This window comes from Callithrix jacchus, chromosome 8, assembly GCF_049354715.1.
Source record: "Callithrix jacchus isolate 240 chromosome 8, calJac240_pri, whole genome shotgun sequence".
Taxonomy (NCBI): Eukaryota; Metazoa; Chordata; class Mammalia; order Primates; family Cebidae; genus Callithrix; species Callithrix jacchus.
In genome coordinates this window covers 75,564,621-75,587,368 of record NC_133509.1, presented here as the reverse complement: position 1 = coordinate 75,587,368, position 22,748 = coordinate 75,564,621, and the positions used below count along the sequence as shown (strand labels likewise).

The 22,748-nt window shown below is 32.6% G+C and overlaps 1 long non-coding RNA gene across 1 annotated transcript in view; it reads left to right on the top strand.

Moving 5' to 3' along the window:
- LOC118145116 (uncharacterized) overlaps positions 1–22,502 on the top strand; it is a 96,012-nt gene extending 73,510 nt beyond the window's left edge. The window contains exon 5 of the long non-coding RNA XR_004730286.2: positions 22,221–22,502. This is a non-coding gene — a long non-coding RNA (uncharacterized LOC118145116). The remainder of the gene's footprint in view (positions 1–22,220) is intronic.
- The last annotated feature ends 246 nt before the right edge of the window (positions 22,503–22,748 follow it).

Below are 22,748 nucleotides of genomic sequence, written 5' to 3'. Positions count from 1 at the left end.
CTGTAGGCTTTTGCTTTCCAACCACCAATAAGTTAGAGTTCTTGTTGGTCCACATCTTGATTACCATCTGGTATTGTCAGTATTCCAGATTTTAAGATTTTGTTTTTCATATGTTAAGTAATATTTTTGAATATGCATTAATAAAATACTGTTCATCATTGTATTTTGTATATCAGTAGTATCAGTAGTATCTATCTCCAAATAGATACCTATTTGGAGAGTTGGAAGCTACTCTCCAATAGGTAGCTTCCAACTCTCCCCTACTTCTCACCCTCCCTTCTTTTGGAGTTCTAGGTATTTATTGTTTGCATTAATGGTGCAATTAATGAAATTGTTGCTACCTAAAAGTTTTAGTTATAAGCTATGATTATGATCTGGTCTCTGAAAGTCTATATGTACTTCTGACTGATTTCAAATTAAAATCAACTAAAATAGTAAACATTTACAAAGCTTTTGCATCACATTAATTTCTAGGAAACATGTTTACCACATAAATATGTAAAATAAAATTTTTTTTGGGCCCACCAACGAAAAATGAATAATTAAAAATTTCATGGACATTTTCAAATTTTATTTTTTAAGATGAAATATATAATATATAGTGCTATTACTGATTTTTATTTATTATATTTTGATGGTTTAAAAGTTATTTTTTAGTACTCCAAGGCAGAATTTGTATGGCTGCAGAATATGATTTTATAAGGGTACTTTATAATTTTGATATTATTTCTATGTTTTGGATTATTATAGTTACTTCAAATTTATTCCTAAAAGTAAACCACAACTTTTGTAAGCAACCTGCATGTAAATCCTTATAGAAGAGTGTGATTTTGCCTACTTAAAAATTGTTAAGTTCAAACATGGTAGCTTATACCTGTAATCCCAACACTTTGGGAAGTCAAGGCAGGAGAATCATTTCAGGCCAGGAGTTCAAGACCAGCCTGAACAACATAGTGAGACCCTGTCTCTCCACAAAATAATAAATTTAAAAAATTAAAACTTGAAAATGAACACATTTTTGTAAACATCCTGAAACACATTGCCAAGCTACCCACCAGAAATTTCTATCACTTTGCATACAGCCATAGATAAATGTATTAGTTCAGTTATCTAAAATGTTGTAACAAATGTAACCTAAAATTATTAATGGTGTAAAAGAGTAAACATTTATTTTGTGGATATTCCTTTAAGTGGATTTACTGACCTCTGACTGATCATTAAGGACCTGATGCCTTTCTCTTTGGCACCTATTTCCAGAACACAGAAAGGTAAAAGGGGTAAAAAAAATAATGACTGCTTTGAAGGCTTTGTTCTTTGGCATTAACAAAACAAATTTTTACCAGAAGACTTGGATATTTTGTCCTGAATTACTTCCAACCTATATCTGTAAACAATGGACAATGACAATAGGTGTGTAGGAACATCTAATGGCTTTGCTCCAATCCACTTCTGGACACCATTTTATTCACAAAGGACATACCAACATCCTCTTCACCTGTCCAAAAAATGACAATTCAGATTTGCACACTCTTACCTCATGCAGCTCAAAATCCAGTTTCACAGCCCTTTGCACAGAAATAGATGTGTCTCTTTTGGGTCTGGCATTTGTTTAGGTCAGAGGATACATTTTCTTCAAGTGCTCATTCAGCTTTTCACTCTATTCATATAATTGTGCATTTGCACACACACACACACACACGCACACACACCTTTTTAAAACACCAAAAATGCCAACACCGGGTAAAGTTAGAAAGATTTTACTCCATGTTAAATGGGTAAACAACTCATTAATTCATTGGTGTTAATTTATTTAATTATCAAAAATAATTCTTGCATATTTGTGATTATTTTCAAGTGTATATATTAGATATATTTGTCATTTGTACTTCTTTTTTATTGATAATACTTTTCCTTGAAATATTGTTAAGCTTGATCTCCAATATTGAATTATTTTCATTAATTCTAAAACAAGAACATTCATAGTCCTTTTCTTTTGTCTAATCTCTATTGCATTTTATTTTATTCCATGTTTTTATAATAGATTCAGGAGGCACATGTGTGGGTTTGTTAGATAGATATATTGCAAAACTTGAGTTTGAGCTTCTAGTATACTAATCCTCCCAATAGTGGACATTGTACCAAATAGGTAGCTTCCAACTCTCCCCTACTTCTTACCCTCCCTTCTTTTGGAGTTCTAGGTATTTATTGTTTGCATCTTTATATCCATGTGTACCCATTGTTTTGCTCCCACTTTTAAGTGGAAATATGTGGTATTTGACTTTCTCTTTCTGAATATTCCAGTTAGAAAGCTGCATCCATGTTGCAGTGGAGGACATGACTTCATTATTTTTATATCTGTATAGTATTCCAAGGTTTGTATATAATCTGATATCTTTATTCAATCCACCATTGGTAGGCATCAAGGTTGATTTCATGTCTTTGCTATTGTGATTAGTTCTGCAACAAAAAGAAAGTAGTTTGGGTATCCTTTTGATGAGACGATTTCTTTTCTTTTGGGTAGATACCCAGTGGTGAGATTTCTAGGTTGAATGGCAGTTCTATTTTTAGTACTTTGAAAAATTTGCACACTGTTTTCCATAGAAGTTGGACTAATTTATATTCCCATCAACAGTGTATATGCATTCGCTTTTCTCCTCATCTTCAACATTTGTTATTTTTGACTTTTTAACAGTAGCCATTCTGACAGTAACCATTCTGACTAGCGATAGTATCTCATTGTATTTTGATTTGTATTTCTCTGATGACTAGTTTCGTTCAGCATTTTTTCATGTTATTGGCTACTTGTATGTTTTCTTTTGAAAAGTGTTCATGTCTCATGTTCACTTTTTAATGGGGTTATTTGCTTTTTCTTGTTAATTTGTTTAAGTTCATTATAGATTCTGGATGTTAGTCCTTTGTCAGAGGCATATATTTTCTCCTATTCTGCAGGCTGTGTGTTTTCTCTGTTGATTATTTCTTTTGCTCTGCAGAATCTCTTTAGCTTAATTAAGTACAATTTGTCTATTTTTTTATTGTTGTTGCATTTGCTTTTGAGGTCCTAGTCATAAATTCTTAGTTTAGTCCAATATCTGGAAATGTTTTCCTTTTTTTGTTTTAATTGTAGTTTAGATTCTGGGGTACATGTGCAGATCATGCAGGATTGTTGCACAGGTACATGCATGGCAAGGTGGTTTGCTGCCTTCATCCCCCCATCACCTGTATCTGGTATTTCTCCCCTCTTTATCCCTCCCCACCGTCCTCACCCCACACTGTCCCTCCCCTAGCCGCTCCCCAGCTGACCACAGTGTGTGATGCTCTCCTCCCTGTTTCCACATGTTCTAATTGTTCAACACCTGCCTATGAATGATAACATGAGGTGTTTGGTTTTCTGTTCTTGTGTCAGTTTGCTAAGAAAAAAAAGTTTTTCTTAAAATTTCTTTTATTTATTTTATTTTTTAGTTTGAGGTTTTACATTTAAGTCTTTAATCTAACAAGTTAATTTTTGTATATAGTGGACATTGGGGTCCAGTTCAATTCTTCTGCATATGGTTAGCTAATTTCCCAAGCACCATTTATTGCAAAGAGTGTCATTTCCCCTTAATTTACTTTTATTGACTACATTGAAGATTAGTTGGTTGAAAGTGTATGGATTTATTTCTGTGTTCTCTATTCTGTTCCATTGATATATGTGTTTATTTTTGTACCAATTCCATATTATTTTGATTACTGTAGTTTTATGGGATAGTTTAAAATGAAATTATGTAGTGCCTCTGGTTTTGTTCTTTTTGTTTAGGATTGCTTTGACTATTTGAGCTCTTTTTTGGTTCTATATAAATTTTAGAATTTTTTCTAATTCCACAAAAAAATGACATTTGTAATTTGGTAAGAACTGCATTGAATCTCTAGATGCTTGGAAGAACAAAGTTATTTTAATGATATTGATTCTCCCTATCCGTGAGATGGAATTTTTTTATATTTGTTTGTGTCATTTATCGTTTTTTTCATCAGCATTTTGTAGTTCTCTTATAAAAGCATTTTACCCCCTTGGTCAAATATACTCCTAGAATCTTGTATGTGTGTGGCAGTTACAAAGGGAGATCTTGATTTAATTCCTAGCTTGAGCATTGTTGGTGTAAAGAAATGCAACTGATTTGTGTATAAATTTGGATCCTGATACTTTTGTGAATTCATTTATCATCATTTTCCTATTTCTCTGCTAGGAATTCCAGTACTATGTTTAATAGCAATGGCAAGAGGTGGATACCCTTATCTTGCTACAATTCCTAAGGACTATGCTTTCAGCTTCTGGTTATTCAGCATAATGTTGTCCGTGGGTTTACCATATATGGCTTTTACCATTTTGAGTATATCCTCTCTCTGACTAGTTTTTTGGGGATGTTTAATCGTGAAAAATATTAGTTTTTTGTTTTTGTGATGGAGTCTCACCCAGGCTGGAATAGAGTGGCATGATCTCGGCTCACTGCAATCTCTGCTTGCTAGGTTCAGCAATTCTCCTGCCTCAGCCTCTCAAGTACCTGGGACTATAGACATGCACCACCACGCCCAGCTAATTTTTTGTATTTTCAGTAGAGACGGGGTTTCACCATGCTGGCCAGACTGGTCTTGAACTCCTGACCTCGTGATGCACCCGCCTTGGCCTCTCAAAGTGCTGGGATTAAAGGTGTGAGCCACCACGCCCGGCCAGATGTTATATTTTATCAAATGCTTTTTCTGTGTTCATTGAAGTTATGTTGTTTTTATTTTAAATTCTGTATATGTAGTGAATCACATGTATTGATTTGTGTATGCTGAACCATCCTTATCTCCCAGGAATAAAATGCACCTTTTGGTGGTGATGAATTATTTGTTTCATATGCTCCTGGATTTGGCTTGCTAGTGTTTTGTAGATTAATTTTATGTCTATATTCATTAGAGATATTGATCTATAATTTTCCTTTTTGTGTGTGTTCTTGTCAGATTTTTGTATTAAAATGATGCTGGTTTCTTAGGATGAATTAAGGAAGATCCATTTTTCTCGATTCTTTGGAATTGTTTCAGTAAGATTGGTACCAGTACTTCTTTGTATGACATCCTGTCATAAAAAGGATTGTGTTGGTACCAGTCCTTTTCATGATAGTTTGTCTTCTAAAATTCCATCCATTGCTCAGTTTTTCAAAAATGTATTTTTACTTTTCATTATTTTTCATAAAAAATAAACTCAGCTGAATTAACTAATTAGCTTTATACTATGACATCACAAGTTTTACTTTTATTTTCCATCTCTCTTTGGCAGTATGGGCAGCCCAAATGCATATTAAAATACTTTACCTTGCTCCTGCCAGTTATTTTTTTAATAACTATGGCAGCTTCACTGAATCCACTGTTTTTAAAAAAGAATACTTTTTAAAACTGAAAAATGTCAGATTAATTTCCCAGAATTCTAACATATCTGCTCATTTATGTTCCATATTTTACATTGTATTTGGTAAAAGCAGCATTCACTGTAAAATTGTGGTACACTGGGAGTATTGAAAATGGTATTTTATCCATAAAAATAAATGTATGTATATCATGCGTAGCATTTTATATATTGAAATCAAAAGAAAGAATCCTACAGGCATTGTTATTAGGGAGCTTACTATTTGGGCATAGATATGCACATCTTCTCACCTATACCTGCTTATACTCTAAATCTGACTCACAAACATAGTCAGAAAAACTGCCAGTTAGAATAGGAGAAAATCCACTCCTTGGAATTTTGGTGTTCCTTGGCTTCTAAAGGAATTACTTCAGTCTCTACCTACATTGTAAGATGTAAATATTTTTGATACGGGCAGAAGCCATAAAGATTAGAGCCCACTCAAATTCAGTATGATTTTGTCTTATCTTGATTACATCTTCAATGTCCCTACTTTTAAATAGTGTCACACTTATAGGTACTAAATTAAAATTTCAACGTATTTTTTGTGTAGGACACAATTTAACCCATATCAGTGTATAATTAAAACTTTTAGGCATGACAATTCTTCTAACACCCAATTTCTTTAATAGCAGGAATATTTATTCTATTCTCTTTCCATCTCCCATGCCTAGCACAAGGTCTGACACATAATAAATCCTCAGTAGACATTGTTGAAAATATGAATATAAGTTTCAGTACCTATGATTAGACTTGATTTTTATTTCTTACCAGCCTTAGAAAATCTGCCTAGAATCTGCTTCAACTTACAGCCATATTTTAACCTCTTTAACTTTCTCAGGAATTTTCTTCTTAGAAATTATTCTTTTATTTGTATATCAATTTATTCTCTATTAAGTTATTCCCTTTTGCATACAAATGTATTCTAAAACGGATTATTTCAAAATACTATTATCTTGAATCAGTTCCATCATGATGTGTGAAAGATAATGTTTTGATGTAGCTTTAAAATATAAATAAACTACTCATAGATAGCTCATAGATATCTTCCTTTCTTAGAGGATATGAAACACTTGGTTGCTGTTTTGTAAGAAAATAGATAATTTCCATAACTCCCCCAGTAATGACTATTGGCTTTGGTATGATCACATTTATAGCCCATGGTTTGATATTATATATGTGTATATACACAATTAATTGTTGTTGCAATGCTGAATCTAAATAATATTTTAATATGACAAACCTACAATTTAGTATGAGCTCTACACATAGATTAATTGAAGTGTCAAAATTATGACAAGTATGATCATTTTTTCCATACTCACAAGTAATGGGAACTGTGTCATGATAGCTATTCAAGCAGAAGCTGTGTCAGATGACGTCACTCTAAGACACAACTCAATTTCGGAGGCATTCATATGGAAATCACACCTCTTAAGATTTATGAAATGCAGCAAAATATATATAGGCATAGTCTTATGGATTTCCAGAAAGAAAGATAGAAATAATAGGGAAGAACTACTTTCAAAATTCATAATATGAAAATGTGGTTTATTTTAACAGACAGAAGTATTTTTATGTCCTCTAGCTAATTATTTGCTAGAAGGCAGTGATTAAAAATGAGATAAAACACATGTAAAAAAGTTACATACTTTTGGAAGTACACTGAAATTAAGGCAAACTAAATAAGCAAGAGTTTCTATGTTACAACTTGAAAACTAAAAGAGTAAAAATAAAAAGAGTACAAAATTACAGGAAAAACAAGGAAAATTTCATTGAAAGAAACATATATGTGTACTAGGTTAAATTCTCTCAGCTTTCAGGTTGTAAATGTCAAGATTTCAGAGCAACTGAACACAAAAATATCTGCCATTGTGACCTAAGAATTAGGAATGTAATTCATTTTGGTCAGCAGGAATTCATAAAAGGAGGTTTGCAGTAAGATCAAATTTCTTTTAGAAGCAGTGATACAAAATTTACGTAGGGTGGCTCTTAATGTAATTTTCTGACCTTTAAAAAGGCTTTCACTACTCTCTTTTGTTTTAAAAAGAGGCTATAACATAATGGGAAAAAGTATGGCATTGAAGATCAGCCACTGAATTCATGAAAAGATAGCAAAGATAAATGGCACAACTGGAAATGGCTTGGAACTTAATACAGTACTGGGGACGTAGTCTACATCTTAATAAATTTCATTTTTAATTGAACAATACTTTATATGATATATTGCACACACAAAAGGTAGAACATGTATATCCTATACCAGCCTTGCACATTGGGGCAAATAAAATCCAGTCATTCATAAAATGCTATAATGCATTAAAAATTAAACAATACTGTGATTATACATATTAATTTTTCATATTGAAATTCACTTTTTATTTTTGTAGACATACACTCTTTCCATAGATGATCCATCATTGTAAGAATGAGACATAAGCTGTTTGCCATTTTGTGCTTAATAATCAAATTATAGAAAAAGGTCAGCTAAACAAATACTCTAGATATACGGCAAAAAGGAGTTTACATGACTTTGTATTTCAACCATCATCTTATCTTAGCCATATTCATTCTTTGGCAATTTGTATTTACAATGTGTTCATATGATTTTAACTGTCTTTTAATAGCATTATTTTTCTTCTGAATAAATATAATAGCTTTCCCATTCTTTTAATGTTCGAGTCATTCTAAAATCACAGTGCAAGCTGCTTATTTGAGCAAAATGATGAACTAGATATCTTGAAAATACATCTGCTAGAAATCATAGAAAATTCTTAATAAAAAATTTGTAACTCATAACTGTGTTTACAAGAACAACAAAATAAAATATAAAAATAAAATATAAAAAGTCCTGGAGCAGAATAAAGAGTGAATTGGAAAGCAAATCAACCTACCTGAGCAAATATAGTAACAGCTCCAGGAGAAGTTGTTGGGCTTGGTGTTCTCCAAGAATGTATATCTTTTTTTAAAATTAATTGATTTTATTCTTTCATAACTTACATAAAGGAAAAACATAGATCTGCAGTATGCAGTTTTATGAGCTTAGTTGATTGGGAGAAAAAAAGCTGCAGCTTTTCCCTTTCCTTCTAAACTAGCCCTTTGCAAGTATAGTTCTATGCTGATCCATATCAAGTGCTGGCCTTGAGACTTGTTCTGCTCAATGGGATATTGGGACATGAGACTAAAGCAGAGTCTTTGAAAATACTTTCACATGGGATTTGCTTGATTATATCTCTTGGAAACCCTGAAACCACAACTGTTTGAAAAGGCAAAACTAGCCTATTGAATGATGATCAACATATGATCAAGCCATCTCTTGTTCTCCAACTGAAGTCTAACCAAACACTACACATGTAAGTGTAGTCATTTTAGAAATTTAGTTCAAGCTATGACTCTGACACTGGAGATTGTCTGAGTTAGCCCATAGCAGAAGAACGTCAAAGGGTAAACAGGCAGATATGGCTTCATGAGTTTGAAACTACATAGGACCCTGAGATCAAGAGATATATAAGCTCCTGGGGTTAAATATACTGTGATCTCTGTCTTGAAATTTCTAATAATTTATTTTTAAAATTACATTTTACAAATGAAGTCCCACAGGGTAATGGACCATACAGGAAGTGCTTGGAATCTTGGTTCACATGGGATCCTGCAACCCATATCCTCCCTGTCTCCTGAAACATATTATCAGCAGTTACCCCACTTTCTCCAGGTGCCCAGGGCTCTACTTGGCCTTCCCTCACTATACTGCTGCGTTCAAGGGTCTGAATGCAAGTTTTGTCAAATAAAGCCTTGAGCTCACTTGTGTCTAGACATATTGCTGATAGATGGTAAATGACATTCTAACATCAAGATATTTGAAATGATTGTAAAAGTCGTTGTCTACCTATGTGAGTCAATTCCAAATTCAAGTGTTGGTAGATACGGACTAATGTTCAAAGATCAATAAGTCAATATAATGCCAGGCATGGTGGCTCACTCCTGTATTCCCAGTACTTTGGGAGGCCAAGGTGGTCGAATCACCTGAGGTCAGGAATTTAAAACCAGCCTGGATAACATTATAAAACCCTGTCTCTACTAAAATTACAAAAATTAGCTGGGCATGGTGGCAGGCGCCTGTAATTCCAGCTACTTGGGAAGCTGAGACAGGAGAATCACTTGAACCCGGGAAATGAAGGCAGCAGTGAGCTGAGATTGCACCATTGCACTCCAGCCTTGGCAGCTTGACAGGAGTCTCTAAATAAATACATAAATACATAAATGCAATGACGGTGTATTTTGCAAGTCATGATAAATAAGAAGTTTATTTTTTAAATGTGCTGAAAATAAATGTATTTAATAATTACTGTATGAAATTGAACAACTAAGTATTCATTATATTCATGTTATTAGGTAAAAAAAACACATTCAAACTTAGGCATTATCTTATTTTGCATTGATCTACGGGAACATGTTATAGCCACATAAAAATTACAAACAGGAATTATTTTGAAAACTCTAAAAATTCTTAGTCAAAGCTCTTTTGTGCATAACAGTTGTCCAAGGTTGTAACTTGGTCAGTATTACTTCGTGGCACACTGAACTGACTACACTTTACAATATCTGAGGAAAATATTTGAAGTCTACGTGAAATGGATTATTTGTAAATCATGAAAGTATTTTTCTTGTATACATAATTAGGATAATACAGAAAGCAAGATTTTAATGTCATATAGATACTTTCGGACCTTATACCTATATTTTTCAAATTATAATGTATGTCCTTTTCTCCTTCTTCCTCAAATGGAGATTATTTCTCTTTTTACCATATAGGAATAATGTTAGATTTACTGTATTTTAAATGCACTTATTACTTTCCAATTAATTTCAAAGCTTTGTGCAAAGTATTATATCTTCTATATTTAAAGATTTGGGCATAGTTTATTGAACCATGTTGGTGAATATGCAATTATTTACTAGAGTAATTGTTTTCCTCTGAACGATATACCAATATTGTTCTATGAACCATATCTAAGACTTGAAATATTTCAACTTATGTCAAATAAATGTCATTTGTTCTAATACAGTCATTTCACCTCTCTTTAAAATTATCACCTATCAAGTCAGAATGGTTGTTGAACTTGAAAAATTCTATTTAATGGGAAATCATTAATGAACATAGATGTTTCTCATTCAAGTGTCATCTGCCCCCTAGTTAATGGCTTCTTGCTTAGTAGGTCATGAAATTTAAGACTGGTATCTATTTTCCCGAAGAAAAGTGGTGAAGAATAGGGTTATTATTTCTTTTGAGAAGTAGTTTCTTGAAGCATGACTAAAATATGCCAAAACTAAAAAAGAAAAAAAGAAAAAAATAGCTTAAACTCTAAACTACTACTAAGTCATCTTATGAAAGATGGATGAAGTTTTATCATACTACCACCACTGCCTTACCCCCAAAACCTTCATTATAATTTGCATGTTTAAAACAACAGGCAAATTTTGCATTGAAAAATGAAATGCTTATTTGCATGGCTACAAATTTTACCTCTTTTTAAGACTTTGAAGGAGAAAAGAGCATATGAGGAGGAAATAGTGATTTGGATAAACAGTATTTCATTTTCTGGACTGCAGCTAATGTCACAAGCATATTAACTTTTTGACACATGACATCATCAAGCTTAGGGATATGTTTACCTATAAAATTTAAATTCAATTGATCTGAGACTTAACCTCATGTAAAGTATGAGATATACCTAGATTTAAACATAAAGAATAATAGAGTATAAATGAATTAAAGAACAAGTAACAATAGGTCTGATACAGATTCTGCAAAGGAACAAAATAGGTATTTTCTTTAATGGAAAGTAAAAAAAAGATGGTGACAAAATTACAGTATAGATGATGGGTAAATATAGAACTGAAAATGTTAACAAACCAAAATGTAATTGCAGAAATGTTGACACAGTTGAGAGAATTTATATGCATAAAAGCAAAGAAATTATAGGTCAAAATAATTATATACATCAACATAATTTTTTTAAAGGGTGAAAAAGCTGTTGGATTTAAATGATGATAAAAGAAGTCTACTTAAATAGCTCACTTCAGAAGAGAATGCTATAGAAGAACAAAATTAACATTAAAAGTTTATTGGAAATAAGTAAACCTTGACTTTGGTACATAGTTACACTAAAATACGATCGTTTAATAAACTTTTCTTTTGCTTGACTTACATTATCATTGCTTAGAGTTGCAAGTTTGAAACACCAAAGGTATTATTTGGTTTTAATTATCACACACAAGAGATGCATTATCTGAAAAAGAAATGGTGGAAATCTTAAAGTGAATTGATCAGATATTGTATATGTTTCTAATTTCAAATAAAAGAAATGTTGTAACAGTAAAAACTACCAGTGATTGGTTGTCTTGTTTGGTGGCTGTTATTTACAAACACATTACCATATTAGCAGCCCCAAATTTGCTATGACTGCAGTGATATTTTCTTTGTGTATTTGAATTCTGAAAATGAAGAAACAGGGAGATATTTAATAAGAATGACTAAAAAATTAAATTCCAGATGTCACAATTATGATAAAATACAGGTTTATAGAAATTTTATTAGCTTAGCATACAATGTATGTAGTTTTTCCTTGAATTAAAAATTTATGACTTATCAACAAAGATTCTAAAAGTTGTTCTTTCTCTCCTTCCCCCTCCTCCCTCCTCTCTTTCTTTCTTTATCTCTTTCTCTCTGTCACTCTTTGTCAAAATACATCAGCAATATACAATAGAATTGTAATAATATCTGAATCTTGCTAGTTCTTCCCAAGAAATTAGATTAATAAACTCAGACATTAATTTTTATTTTTGAGATAGTCTTGCTCTGTTGCCCAGGCTGGAGTGCAGGCTTATCTCTGCTAAGATTATACCACTGCACTCCAGCCTGGGCAACAGAGCAAGACTGCGTCTCAAAAATAAAAATAAAAAGATTCTCCTGCCTCAGCCTGCCTAGTAGCTGTGATTACAGGTGCCCACCACCAAGCTCTGCTCTTTTTTTTTGTAATTTTGGTAGAGATGAGGTTTCGCCATGTTGGTCAGGCAGGTCTCAATCTTCTGACCTCAGGTGATCCACCCCCTTTACCTCTCGAGGTGCTGGGATTACAGGCATGAGCCACTGCACCAGCACAGGCATTAATTTTGAGTAAGGAAATAGCATTGCTTGTATATTGACCATTCAAATAATTAATTAGATGCAAAACTTGCCATGTAAGAATTTAAATAACATACTCATGCCACTGAGGAAAGTGTTAAGGGTAAATTGTTTAAGAAGATTGAAATTCATCAATCAGAAGAATGTTGAAACAGTTTCACTGGAAAATGATTTTTCCATATATAATATTAAATTGGTTTGTTACAGTGGTAACAGGGTTTGGCTTGTATAAGATGTGGGATTTTCATTTGTTTGTTTGTATTGATGGGTTCAGCAGCAATAAATGAAAACACAATTAAAAGAGGCTTAAATATATATGGTATGTGTTATGTCACATAGGAACTCTAGAACTGAATGGCTACAAAATTTGCTAAGTCCTTGAGTCAAATACGTAATTAAGGCTCAAATTTTTCTCCCACTTTCACTCTGAGCCATCAGCATGTCTGCCATGACTTTCATGTTCATATGATAACGTTGGATACATAGGGATTGCAATAACACAAATCAATAAAGAGAGGGGAAGACTGAAGATGATGTGCTGTGTATGATTTTTAAAATCATTTTACTTTAATTTAAAACTCAAAGAAGTTCCAAAAATAGCAAAACTAAACAAATGCACAAACACAGGCATGTTTTTTTTCCTGACATTTAAGCACATTAATGCTTAATTGTTTAATGCTTGGTTAATGGTTAATGTGGTCTCTGTCAGATTTCTCCACTGTGAATTTCCTAGTTTTCCTTTTGTTTTAACTAAATAGGTATTAGTGGATATTTTAAAGCTGTCTGGATAACTTTCATAGACAATTTTGACCTGCTAGTTTTAGTAAACATTAATCATTTTCTAAATATATTACCCAATCACATTAATTAGTTGATATTCTGTTCAAAAGAAGAGTTTTAATTTTGTGTTATTTACTTACTTATAGAGACAATTTTACAATCAAAATTACCATATATTTATAGAAACAATTTTACAATCAAAATTACCAAATATTGTAATGAGTTATAATCAAAATTACCAAGTATTATGAGTTAGAATCAAAATGACCAAATATTATAATGAGTTATAATATTGAACTTGTTACAATATTTGGTAATTTTGATTGAAAATCGTGTCTGTATTGGCCAATGAAAGCACTGTAGATCTAATTGTACCCTTTCAACATATTTCATTCATTGTTTAGCACTTTATTTATTTATGGCTTAACAAGGTTTTCCTTTCTTATCTCTTACTGTCCCTGCCCTAGATCTGAAATCTACCATTTCTCTAAAGAGTTATGTTTTGCATGTTTGTAAAGAATATTTAGAAGCAAGAGATTGAGATCTGAGTGCTGTGTGTGCTCATTGCTACTGAGGAACTATTTTCAGGAGACAATATGAGAACATTACATACATATAAATAGGTAGAAACAGATATATATAGTTTAAATGCTATATATGTCCATATGAATATATGTTTATGTTTATATACACATATATGTATATGCACACAAGTAGAGGTTTGTGTATGTGCATGTATATAATTTTAAGCTAAAAATCAAGGAAACAGATTATTCTCAAGATCCTCCAGAATGAACCAAGCATGCACACTTTATGACTTTAGCCAGTGAGACTGATTTTAGACTTCTAACTTCCAGAATTGTAAGGAAATAACTTTTTGTTGTTTTAAAACACTAAACTTGTAATGATTTGTTACAGTAATAATAAGAAATGAATACACCTACCATTTAGAATTTAGTATTTTTTGGTAAAATTTACAAAGATGTACAGATCTTAAATATACAATTAGACAATTTTTGTAAATATGCATAACCAGGATGCAATCAGGATATCAAGATAACCATTATCCTGATCAAGAGATAGATGATTTTTCAGTGCCTCTTAAATTATCCTATCAGCTCTTTCACTGGGACATCCCAATCGTCTCAGTAAATCACTGAACTGATGTATGTCACCATTGATTATTTTGATTAATGTGGAAGTTTATATAAAGGAGACAATACAACATACATTCTTTTGTATCTCACTTATTTTGCACAACACAGTATCAGGGTAATTTTTCCATGTTGTTGCATGTATCCACGGTTCATTTGTATTGCTAAACAATATTCTACTGTATCAATATATGACTTTTTAATCCGTTCACAAATTGACAAACATACTGTTTTTTCTAGTGTTAGACCTTTATGGTGGGAGGGGAAGGCCTATCATTCTGAGGCATAGATGTTAATTTATCCTAGAAAAATACCTAATAGCAAAAAATGCTTAACCAGGGATAGCAATTATTTAAACTTATAAGGAAGTGTCCAACTATTTTCCAAGGTGATTTACTACTTAACACTGTTACAAGCAGTATATAAAAATTCCAGTTGTTCCATATTCTAGACAGCACTATGTATTCCAAAATTATTAATTGCAGCTATTTATATATTGAAAAAGTTGTTTTTTATAACTATTATGGTATGAGTTTGTTGAGTTCTTGAAATTATAAATTTAGATTTCTCATCTATGCTTAGCAGTTTTACAACATTCATATTTCACTGCCTTGGTCTCATTCTCTCTCTCCTTTTCTACTGAAGCTCCAATTACACATGTGATATACCACTTGATATTTTTTCGCAGGTCATAAAAAACCCAATCATTTCGTTGCACGTATTTTTCTATTTGTCATAGCTGAAAATTTCTATTAATGTATCTTCTAGGTTATCAACACTTTCTTTTATTTTCATTACTCATGCAGTGATTTTTCTTCTTTATATGTAGTTTTTATGTTAAAATATTTTTATAGTTTTTTGAAATCTGTGATGCTTCTCCATTTGTTACTCATTAGGACTGTATTTTACTTTAGGTCATTGAGCATATTTATAATATAGCTTAAAAGTCACTTTCTGCTAATTTTAACTTTTTATCATATTGCACTCAATTTCTGCTGACTTATTTTTCTCTCTGTGGACTCATGAATTTCTGTTTCTTCATATATATATATATATATATATGATATTTTAAATTGCATAATGTAAGTCATGGGTGACACATTGTAGGGTACCTAATTCTTTTATCTTTCTCAGAAGAATTTTGATTATCTCCTTAGAAGGTTGTTACTTTAGCACACTTAAATTACAAACTCAATCCCTCTTGAGGGGTGGGGTAAAAATTCCTGCTCAGCACTATTTTTGTTGTTGTTGCTGGTGGTGTTTTTTTTTTGTTGTTGTTTGTTTGTTTGTTTGTTTTTGATGTGGAGTTTCTCTCTTGTTGCCCAGGCTGGAATGCAATGGCTGTCGGCTCAGAGCAACCTTCTCCTCCCAGTTCAAATCATTCTCCTGCCTCAGCCTCCCAAGTAACTGGTATTACTGGCATGCGCCCCCACAACAGCTAATTTTTTATCTTTTTAGTAGAGATGGGGTTTCTCCATGTTGGTCAGGCTGGTCTCAAGCTCTCGACTTCAAGTAATCAGCCTGCCCGGGCCTCTCAGAGTGCTGGGATTACAGGTGTGAGCTACAGTGCCTGGCTTCAGCCTTTTTAATGCCTTAAACTGTTGTTTTCTGTTGGAACTTAAGGAGAACCTCCTGCATATGTGCTGCCCATGTGTTATTCAAGGATTTCAGTATAGTTTATATGAGCATTTAAAACATCCCGGTGCTTCTCCCTACCTAGGTTTCTTTCTCTAATTTTACACAAGCTATGATACCCCCAAAATGAATCCTCCAACTCCTAAATCCAGTAAAAATTTGTTTGAATTTTAGCCACACCAATACTTTTTCTTTGAATTATTACCACAGCAGGCTTCAAAGATTGGAGAGTGCCCTCAGGTGAAAAGATTTGTAAGTGTGAATATTACATGATGTAATTTCTTTCTTTGGCAGGTTGTATCTCTTCAGTATCTACCTGCTTTAGTCGCTCTCCAGTGCTGCAAACTAATTTTTTTCAGCTGGAAAATATAACATTACTTTCCTAGTGGAACTTGGATTTTGTTTGTGTGGTATTTCTTGGAGACTTCCTAGGGTTTCATCTGCAGAGAGGTATTGTGTGCTCATCTACAAATCAATCAAACAACTTGAGGAATGACTGCCAAGACAGGTCATACCAAGCCAAGCTTTTGCTCTTCATTCTGAATTGGGGATCAGCTTTCTCTGATGGATCTGGAAGCAAGGAAGGGGCAGAAACAAAAGTGGAGTGTATAGGCCTTACAAAGCAAGATTTAAAAAATTTTAATTCGATATCCCACTTTCCACAAAATTAGCACTGAGAAATGAATATAAAATACCAACCTTTCCGTAAGTTTTTTTTTTCCAACTAGATTTTAGAACATTCCAGGATAAATGGATGGTTGAGTTAAGAGATTCAAAATGCCACAGGATGAATATAGCATACATTCCTGAAAAGTCAGTTGTACTTGGTAGTAGGCAAAACTAAAATATTATTTTGATAATAAATTTTGAAGTAGAGTGAATATTGAATTGTAGTACCTGCTTTAAATGAATGTTTATGAAATAATTATTAAACAATTATACCCAAGCATATTTATCTTTGCCATTTATGCATAAGAATAAAATGTAATTAATTATGCAATCTATATTTATAAACTCTGGATATAAACATTTATATTTTACCAAAAGTAAACTAAATTGATTTATTTTAGGGGAAAACAAACGTTTTTCTTGTAGTATTGCCTCCATTAAACGTTTCATATTATTTTATAACACATTAAAATATTTTTCTGCAGCCTTCTTTTTCTCTTTTCATGTAGACTGCATTCATTGATTTAAAGACAGTACTCTGTATTTATTCTGTTTCACTTTTCCTTTTCATCAGGTCTGATCCTAATATTCTTTAATGATGTATATTATTAATGCTGACAAAAACTGAGACAAATACAAATCTTATGCTCATGTGGAAGACAAATTTGTAAAGTCAAATTATCATTATTTCATAATGTATTACCTGCCACAAAACAGCTGGTTGATTCTTTGCAACAACACAGCTTTAATAATCAGATATTAGTTATATGATTGACTTTTTTTGAATTATCAGGAAGCTCTGTTATTGATGTGTAAAATTTAGAATGTAGTAACAGTTTTAATGTAACAAATTCCTGGGCTATAGAAAAGTAAGACAGTTATTGAGAACCTTTGCTGATTCATTGTCTTATTTGGTCAAAAACCTAAGTGTTTTGATTTATTGGAGGAATGTACCAGAGGGAAAATACTTCCATTTTTCCTCTTGATGAACATCAATTGTTGATAGGCTAGCTGAAGTCGCATTTATCAACTTCTGCTCTGCTGTAGGAGAATTCTATTGAATTATGAAGTATCCCAGATTCACTAAAACCACTAGAGTCACAGACACAGGCTTTATATAAAATACAGTGCGCATTTGTCAGTCTTTCCTTATTTACTTTCCTTTAGTCCCATTTTCACCACAGCTGGGTTACTTGGTGCCAACCAGAACTCTGCCTTCCTCCACTTTAAAGTGTGATTCCTTATGCAAGGCAAGAATTCAGTGATGTTTAGTCTGATTAACTGATGCTGTGTTTCAGATTTGTTAGTAGCCTGTGATCAGTTCTCACAGTAGAGTTTTTACTTTGTTCTGGAGATTTCACTACCATCTTCTTACTTAACATCACAGACATCTAATCAATCTCCCTCCTGTTTAGTCAATTTTACTAAAAGAGATTTCATTGTATGCTCTCAAGTTCTCTTACTCAAGATTTTGTCTTATCCCCTTGTTTCTTTATTGTGTATCTATTTAGTTAATCCTGACAGATTTAGATTAGCCACATAGTATTCTTTAATGGTTAGAGTATCTTGTATATTTCTATTTTTTAGGCAGTGGCAAAATAAATATAAATTAAAATTTGCCATTTGAACCATTTTAAGAGTACAATTCAGTGGCATTATGTACATTTATGTTGTTGTGAAATAATCATCACCATTCATCATCAGAACTTTTTCATCATTCCAAAGAGCTATCCTTATTAAAGAATAATTCCTTATTTCTTTCTCTTTTTAGACCCTGAGAAGCCCTATTTCTTATTTTGTCTCTTTTCTAGGTAATTTATGTAATTAGAATGAAGCAGTAGTTATACTTTTGTGACTGACTTATTTTACTTAGCATGATTTTAAGGTTCATCCATGTTGTAGCATATGTCATAATTTCATTTCTTTTATAGCTGAATAATATTACATTATCCACCTCATTATTCCACATTTTTTAATCTGTCTGTTTATGGACATTTGGTTTGTTTTCACCTCTTTCTAGTGTGAATAATGCTGCTGTGAACATTGGTTTACAAATACCTATTCAAGTTCTTGCTTTCAATTATTTTTGGTATACACCTAAAAGTGGAATTGTTAGATCATATGATAATTCTGTGCTTCATTTTTTGAAGAAATACTCTACTGTCTTCCTCAGAAACTGTGCCATTTTACATTCTCACCAGCAATGTGCAATCATTTCATTTTCTCCACATTCTTGCCAACGCTTGTTATTTTCTTTTTTTTTTTAATAATAGACATCCTAATGGGTGTGAATTGGTATCTCATTGTGGTTTTGATTTGCATTCTCAATGTTTAGTGTCATGACTAATTTTAACTGTGTTTGATATTTAGTGTTTAATAAAGCATTTAATTAGAGTAACATGTTCATTCTCTAATATTTTTAGACTTAAATATTCAGTCTGAATCATTTTCTACATAAATGAAGTTTATTTCTTTAAAGATATTACTTACTTTTTGCATTGTGGGAAATATGCTGAGAAAATTCCAAAGGTTTGCCTGATAATTATTAGATAGATAAATATATACTGGCAAAATCAGACATTTTGGGATCAAGCAGAAGCATCTTGACATATGCCTCTGATACTTCCTAAATTTAATGAATGAGGCCGATTATGTTAACATCCCAATCTTAATTTTTTCATCTAAAAATAAATACCAAAAAATACTGGCATCATATGGTCTAAACCAAGAATTCTTGGGGTAGCTTGGATTATTTTTCAGTAAATATAAATCATTTTCTTCTTTGGGTGAACTATACCTACCTGGGGTTGGGTATACTACACCCCTGGTATTGGGATTAGCCATGTAAGATGATTTGGCCAATGAAATATTAGTGGACATATTTCAAGCAGGCCTTAAATGTGATTGCCCAGTTGGCTTGGTTCTTGTGCTTAATTTATTGTGAGAACAATATTCTCACGGTATCTGTTGATCCACAGGTAATAAGCTTCACTTGTCGTTGACCTGATCCTAATCCACTGCCTTGAGTCAAGCCTATCTTGCTGCTGAGTCATGCTTAGCCTGAATCAGTAAAACTGCATTCAATCTGGAGACCAGCATGAGAACCATTTATTTTGTTTTGTAAGTCACTGAACTTGTGACTATGGCCGCATTAGGTACACTATTGCATGAGCAGATACAGTGGTTAGTTTTTCCATAATATTTATAGTCTAGTGAATCATAATAGATACATTTTCAGAATAATGTCTTACATTTTTTAAATTAAATGTAATTACCAAATAAACCAATAATATTGAAATACCAAATATTTCATAAAACTTAATTTGGAAGTATTATAGGTGCTTCTTTGTTTACATGTTAAATAACAAGATATATCAGAAGACTATTAACTAACAAAATTTTGAAGATGATAAAGATAAACAATGTTTAAATCTATACAACCTCTGTAATATGTTATAAGAAATATGCAATTTCTATTGGTGAGAAAATCACTACAATTGTTAAATTGCTAAGATATTGTTTCTGTTTATAATCAAAGGATACTTTAAATTGAAGTGAAAATTTAATGGCAATAAAGAGCAATTTCTTTAACTTCCTTGCATGCCACTTTCTTCATCTCTTGAGTTGATGTCTTTTGATCGTTAACTAAGGCATTGTATGAGAAATGCTTAGCCTAATGCCTAGTATTATAAGATATTCAGTAAGTGTTCATGTATGTAGTTTAGTCATAGACACTACCCAAAAGTTTACCCATATATTTTGAATATCTGACCAAGTAAGAATAACTGTAGTGGTTGAACCTTACCACCACAACAGAACAGATCGCACTGTACTGTAAATGTCTAGGGACTATAAAGAACACTAGAGTTTAATTCTAACAGTATTAATAAATTATTCTGTATCTAAATGCTTAAGCAGAATGAAGACAGCTTAAACATAAATAAGAAAGTCAGTTGAGGGCATGCAAAAGAGAAGGCAAATAGGAATCTGTGGTTACAGTACAGATATATCAGGATATTGAGAATATGACACTCTGAAGGTAAATTATTCCCATAGTGTCAAATTGTGGTGAATATTAAACTAGGATATTTTGGGTTATTTCTGTAAGTGATCAGGAATCATGAGTTACACAATCAAATTTGTGTTTTCAGGCAACAATTATTGTTAGAAGACTCAGTATTTTTAGAGAAAGTACTCATAATTCTGCAATAATCAGATTGTGGGAAATAATAACTTGAAAGATGGCAGTAAAAATTTAAGGAATTCACAAATGCAATACATGTTTAAATCTAGTTCTCAACTTACCATACTAGAAAGATTCAATTTCATCTTCAGAAAGTATTCACATGAGGGCCAGGCGCGGTGGCTCAAGCCTGTAATCCCAGCACTTTGGGAGGCTGAGGCGGGTGGATCACGAGGTCAAGAGATAGAGACCATCCTGGTCAACATGGTGAAACCCCGTCTCTACTAAAAATGCAAAAAAAAATTATCTGGGCACGGTGGCGCGTGCCTGTAATCCCAGCTACTCAGGAAGCTGAGGCAGGAGAATTGCCTGAACCCAGGAGGCGGAGGTTGCAGTGAGCCGAGGTCACGCCATTGCACTCCAGCCTGGGTAACAAGAGCGAAACTCCGTCTCAAAAAAAAAAAAAAAAAAAGCATTAGCATGATTTTTTACTTGTGTATAAGACTATGTGATTATCATTATGTAAGTGAATGTATACACATACATACACCCAAATTTGCATAAAAGGTGTAATGAAAATTTCCTATACTCCCTATAGTTTGAATGTCTATTATGTATCCCTCGTTATAGGAGACAGCATAATGACAAATTTTCTTTTTCAGGATTCCATTATTTATAAGTGTAAATAAGAATGTCACTTTGATTTAAATTCATAGTCACTTGGAAACAGAGATAAAATAGCATTTGCCCAAGGTTACCCAAATATCAAACAAAATTTTAAATACATTTTGAAATCTCAAATCAGCATAATGCTGGTTGAAATGAAATTTTTAATTTGCACCTTAGTGTCCAAAGTCTACTTTTAGCAGAACACAATAAAACACTGAATTTTATCTGAGATAAAGATAAGTGAGAAGGTTAAAAATTTAAGCAAGTCATCATGTACTCTGACATCTGGAAGTGAGTATAGAACAAATAAGTAATGGTTAGAAATTTGGAAGACCAAGCTTAAATTTATTTCTCAACAATGGTGTGAAATGATCTAATCAAATGGATATAATACTTCTTAGCTCATGAACTTGTTTTAAGAATTGTAAGATTAATGTTGGCAGAGCTATTAATATGTGCAGCTTGTAGGATGCTTTCAAGGATTAAACTGGAAAACTGAATCTTGTCAAACACTTTCATTCACAGCATCATCAAATCTATGTGAGCTGTCTCCACATCTTCAAAGAAAGAAGTACGAATCTAGAAAAAAACTGCAAAGAAAAGAGAACAAGAAGCAAAGATTCATCAAAACAATTCCCAGAAAATCGACCCTATGTAGTAAAATAATGAAAATTTTCATTGGCATGTCAGAGCACTTACTCCAGAATTTTAAAAGTGCACTCACTCCAGATTTAAAAGTGCACAGAGTACATGAGAATGCAGTCTTGGAATTATAATGCCCTAAGGATAGAAGAGAAATAAAGTAAGTGGAAGGTATCCTCATGTGATTTAGTTCTGTATCGCCCCAAAAAATCTCATGTTGAATTTTAAGCCCCACTGTTGGAGGGTGGCCTGGTGGGAGGTGCCTGGCTCATGGGGATGTATTTCTAATGAACGGTTTAGTACCATCCACTTGGTGCTGTTCTCATGATAGTGTGTGAGTTCTTGTAACATCTGGTTATTTAAAAGTGTGTAGTATCTACCCACTCACATTCTCTCTCTTGTTCCTACTCA